Consider the following 5,996-nt stretch of genomic DNA (forward strand, 5'->3'; position numbering starts at 1 on the left):
TAAACAATGCAGAAACATAAACAACACAGGAAAATTGTTCACCCAGTTCGGTTCAATCAACCTACTCTGGGGGCATACCAAGCCAGGGATGAAGTCCACTATTAGCAGTATCAATTCAGAGCTAAACTCCCAGTTTACAACTCCTCACTTAATCACTACCCAATGACCCTTCTACCTAGGTTCTCCCTAGATATGGAATATCTCCATTCCACTCCCAATCATAGCAATGATGTCTAGCAGTCAACAACTCAGCCACTGCATCGACGGCTTAATCACCAACAATTTAAATATACATAATGGAGTAGTTCCAAGAACACAATCTTCACTCATTGCTTCACAGCTTCTGAGTGAATAAAATAAACCTCTTACCTACAGGCTTCGAGGCACAAATCAGTGACCTTCCCACAAACCGGGAGGTTCACCTACACGGCTAACCCTAATAGTTACATCTTTCTAAACGCCGGTGTAAACTCGGTTTTTGCGAACTGACTCCTTGCTCTTTTTATTTTTTTTTTTAATTTTTTTTTAATTTTTTGCAAGAGTCGCCACCGACTTTTATTTTATCCAAAAAGGAAAGGCATAAAAGAACAGGAAAGACCTTTTGACAGATTTTGGGTTCGGGGGGTTGGTTATACAAAGGGAAGGTTTTAAGCACCCTTTGTATCCATGGTTATCCATGGGCTCTTAGTTTTGCTTAGATCACTTTTGCTCTTGTTTGATTTTTAAAATAAGTTCGGCAAGACATTAAGCCTTGTGCCTACATACCTCCTCGGTGCAATGGAGAAGTCAGAGCTAATGTAGTTCCGCTTTTAAAAAACGTTTGAAAAAAAACATAAACACGTTTACCATCGTCGGAGCGAATACTCAGCCATTGATCTTGATCATGAGAACAAATAGATTCTTTGCATCACAAATGAAAGAAGGGCTCCAACTCGGATGAAAATCAACGAGTATGACACTATCTCTTTCACGTGGAAAAGATTCCATTATATCAATCAATCTCAAAATCGTGGGGTATCTCAACTCACTACAACACTTAATCGTGTCTAAACTTTGAAAGAAAAGCCACTAAGGGCAAAAGGTATTTTATAAGAAAAGATTTTTAAAAGAGGTTTTACAAACATAAGAAGATTTTGGAAAAAGGGAGAAGATTTTGAAAATTTAAGAAGTGGGAGGAGATGAAGAGGCTATCCTAGTGCTTAAAATAAAAGTTTAAGGAGAGAATGATCTAACCAAAATAAGAAACCAACAGTTGGCCGACGCATTACCACTTGGGGATCCAGATGAACTTATTATCTTTAGCACCACTTTGCATTAAGCACATTAAAATTCTGATGAAAACCGGGTAGAGTAACGGCTGTTTTCGGGTAAAATTCTTATCTCAATGCCTTGGAATTAACCATCAAGGACTTTCAAGGAAATACCTGCATACACAAACAGACAACAATCCAATGCCAGACAGACAGAACAACCATAGAGTAATAACAGAATAGGGGTCCAGAGGCACTAAGTCCATAAGTCCAAATCTCCAAAATGCTAGGGATAGTAACCAGTAGTCCAAGAGAGAACCTTAAGCGTTTTTTAGATTTTTGTTGTTTATTAGTGTTTTAGCATAAAAGTAAAGTATGGTCCAAGTGGACAAAAAGAAAATAACGGAAACATAAACAATGCGTCCAAATGGACAAAGAAAAAAAATAGCGGAAGCATAAATAATATGTCCAAATGGACAAAGAAAAAATAGCGGAAACATAAATAATATGTCCAAATGGACAAAGAAAAAATAGCGGAAACATAAATAATATGTCCAAATGGACAAAGAGAAAATAACAGAAACATAAATAATATGTCCAAATGGACAAAGAAAAAATAACAGAAACATAAATAATATGTCCAAATGGACAAAGGAAAAATAACAGAAATATAAATAATATGTCCAAGTGGACAAAGAAAAAATAACAGAAATATAAATAATAAATAATAAAATAAAGCATAAAGCAAGAAATATAAAGAACAATATAATAAAATGCGGAAATTAAAGTCAATTGTTAGTATGTTAGCACGTGAATCATCTTGAAGCTAGTCAAGTATATTTACGATGTTAGTGAAGATCGATGGTGAGTGAATGATGATCTCGGATTTAAAGTTAATGAAAATTTATCAGAAACTTGATAGAATCATAGCGACTACACGATAAATTTCCAAAAGTCTTAAATCAACTGCATACAATCTCTGCCATATTTGATCTTTTATTCCAATTCGGGACAAAGAAAAAGATAAGAAATAATATCAAATAATATACAAAAATAAATATAAAACAAATTAAACTCAATTCATTTTTTTTTGTGATTTTTTTGGAATTGATTTTAAGTTAATTAACAAGTTAATTAAACAAATAATTATACAAATAATTAAACTTAACAAGAAAAATATTATTTTATATGTCAAAAATTAGATTATAAAAAATATAAACCTAAATCTAAAAGGAAAATATTTTTGGAGTTTTTTGATTGGTTAAAAATAATTAAAAAGCAATATTTACATAATTACTTATTAATTAAGCAATATAAATTAATTATGAAAAGAAATAAAATATTTTTATGTTAAAAATTAAATAAACATTTTATCAACTTAAAATTAAAATTAAAACATTTTTTTTGAGAAATTGAAAATATGCATAAATATGGAGTTTTTAATTCATGAACTCCTAACACTACTACATATTAAAAATTACATTGTACTTACTCTATGATGTTCCAAGAGTGGAAAAGAGTGATTGAAATTGATTGAAAGTGGCTATTTGAATGAGCCTTGATTTTTACAAGTTTATTGAAACTTTTGGAAAACATAAAACTTATGCTATGGCTTTGGTGTTTGTTGTTGTGCTCTCCTCTTGTTTCTCCCTTTTTTTCCTCTTCTTGAATGAAGAAAATGAAGTTCTATTTATAGGCAAAGAGTTTGATCTTGGAAGCCTTGCAAGTGGAAATTGTCATGATTGATTTTGTGGAAAAAATATGATAATGGAATATTTTCAATGAGTGTATTTCTTAACCATGGTTAAAACACTCAAGTATTATTCTCTTCAACCTTGCAATAATATATTTAAGCATCTTGAATTGGTCTTGATTGGCAACCATAAGCATCTTTGATAATATCTTTGAATTATCTCACTTTAATTAAACTTTAAATGAATAAAATTTAATTAAAATGAAATAAAAATGTCATGAATCATGGATGGGTCGTGGATGCCCTTTAAACATATGAGAATCAAGATTGAATCACAAAAGAATTGGCCTTTTTGAAAAAAAATCAAATTTTGGTCATTACTTGTTTCATGCATTTTTCCAAAAAAGGTCAACTTCATCAAGGCATATCTCCCTCAATTTTGATCCTATGAAAGTGTTCTTTAACTTTTTGGAAAGCCCAAGATGTCCTCTACAAGCCACTTTGGAAGCGTTTTTGCATTTGGAGAAGTTATTTTGATGATATGGGCTTTGACAAAAAACTGCTTTTTGTTGACTTTCAAAATGACCCGTAATGTTTTGGTTTATATCTCTTAGGCGGAAGCATTTCTTGACCTTGGTCCCAACATCAAAGTTGTAGAGAATTGAATTTCCTTGAGAATGAGCTTTGGTTGGAATTTTTCTGATAAATTATGAGAGAGTTATGGTCGGTCAAAGTTCAGTTGACTTTTAGCTAAAAAACTCTAATTTTGCAATTTTGAGTTTTGTCGATTTCTGAACTTTTCTTGATGAATTATGATCAATCCTCGATCAAATAGTGAATATTACTTCAAATGATTGATGTTGACCAAAAATCTTGATTTTTGACTGTAGTTGACTTTTTCTCGATGAACTGCGATCTTTCAATGAATCAAGGTCTTCTCCTCAATTGAATGACATGAATGGACTATAATGTTGATTTGAAGGCATTTGAATCATATTTTGAGTCTTGGAATCATCTCCTGATTAAAAGTCAATCCTCTGGTGAAATTAGGTCAAAACCCTAATTTGGCGCTTTTGGCGATCTTGAGAGTTGTCTGCCTTAAACTGAGCCATCCTTGGACTTGAATATTGATTGAAGGAACCTTTGAATCTTGAGAGAATTTTGAACCTCTTGTGGGCCTCAAAACCCTTAATTCTTCAGCTTTCTCTTGATCATTCTCCTGTCTTTTTAATACACAAGCAACAAACTTTTTCTTTTTATTTTTTGTTAGTAAATAAAAATATGCATGATGATAAATGATAATGATAAATGATAATGATAATGATCATAATACTTTAGAAAATGATGGGATCTCAGAGGTCAAAAATTGGGGTGCAACAGCCGGCTAGCTCAATAAACTAGGTTACAAAGTTTCCTATTTATAACTTATTCCCAACTGGACTTGGGCTTACAATCACAACATTATTTGCTGTTACAAATCACAGAAAACTTTCTGCTAAAAACAAGGTCTTCAATCATAAGTTTCCTAATTTATCTTCATAATTGGAAACTGCATAATTCTCCAATATTCTAATCTTGATTCTCTGGACCTTTAAACCTGCCACATAGGATTGCATAATATTCCATAGAATATTCTGCATCTTTTGAGTACTTACTGAATCTTTATATTCCAGCTCAGCAGGCGCGTGACAGCTAAATATAACAGTAACTGCTGTCAAATACTGATGTCACAGAGCATGTCGTGACATTCCATGTTCTGCATAAATCACAGCAAACAGTATTCTTCACTTCAATTCTCAGCTTCTCACATATCAGGGTGCCAAAAAGACAGCCCATGATTTGTTCTATTACTGATGTACAATCAGCACAATCTTTAGTTTCCCAAAATAAAGACTGAGATAAATAAGGAAACATAATAGAAACAGAACAGAAAAACGTAAGAGCTACTGCTGTCAAATACTGATGTCATGACGTCGGGCATGACATCCAACTAACACAGCATGTATTAGCTTACACAACCAGAACTTGCATAACCTTTAAGACTATACACCACATATCATGACCTTAGTCAAGACAACAAAATACACATGAATGTTTTACCACAAAATGCAGCCAATCAAAACATCTACAGGCAGGTTCCCACCATATATGTATGAATAATCCCTCAGACATTAAAAGGATACTCAAAGGAAATCCATGGATATTTCGTATTGCTTGGCTATCTGTGAAGCCTGGGCTCCAAGATTTCTCATCCAATTTGGATTAGATTTTCAAAGTTCATGTTTAGGTTTATTATAGGGCATTCCCCCCAAGATACAAACTACTAAAATAGGGGAAACGTAGGCTTAAAACTTGGAACGGTCATGGAATCCAGTCTATATTAATATCCTCAAAACAATACTATAGTCAAAATTAAGGTTCTTATGCACATTAAAAAGCCCATAAAACCTAGTATACATATAGGATACAAAAAACAAGATACCATTTGGATTGCTTTCGATACAAAAATTATTGATGTTCTGTTTTAATTGTGGCATTATTGGCCACGATGAGGAATTATGTCCTAATGAATACTAGAACACGGAAAAGCATCATAGGGATAACCTATATGGAGCATGGTTAAGGTCTACAAAAGTTGGTAGAGAAAATAAAGAAAGTTACAATAAATCTCGCTTTAATAACCCGCCGAACTCCCTTACATATGATGGAACCATCCCTATCCCTACAGTCATGTTAAATAAATTTAGAAAGCTTCAGCCACAGAGATAGCAAAACAAGATACAACAGAAAAGGTGAATCAACTAACTATTTGGAACAATTAGAGTCAAACAACAATAGTGCAATCAGAAAAAAAAAAAGGAAAAGACTAACAGATACTCATGCCATATAGGAGGAAAATCAAACTTATGAAGTATTCACAAGCATCTTAAAGAGGGTCAGCTGAGATTATGAAAATCATGAGTTGAAACTATAGAGGGTTAGGGAATACTAAGAAAATTTGTGTGCTAAAGCTTATGATCAAGTCTCACCACCCTGATATAATTTTCCTCTCG

Source organism: Vicia villosa, linkage group LG1 (assembly GCF_029867415.1).
Source record: "Vicia villosa cultivar HV-30 ecotype Madison, WI linkage group LG1, Vvil1.0, whole genome shotgun sequence".
NCBI classification, from domain to species: Eukaryota; Viridiplantae; Streptophyta; class Magnoliopsida; order Fabales; family Fabaceae; genus Vicia; species Vicia villosa.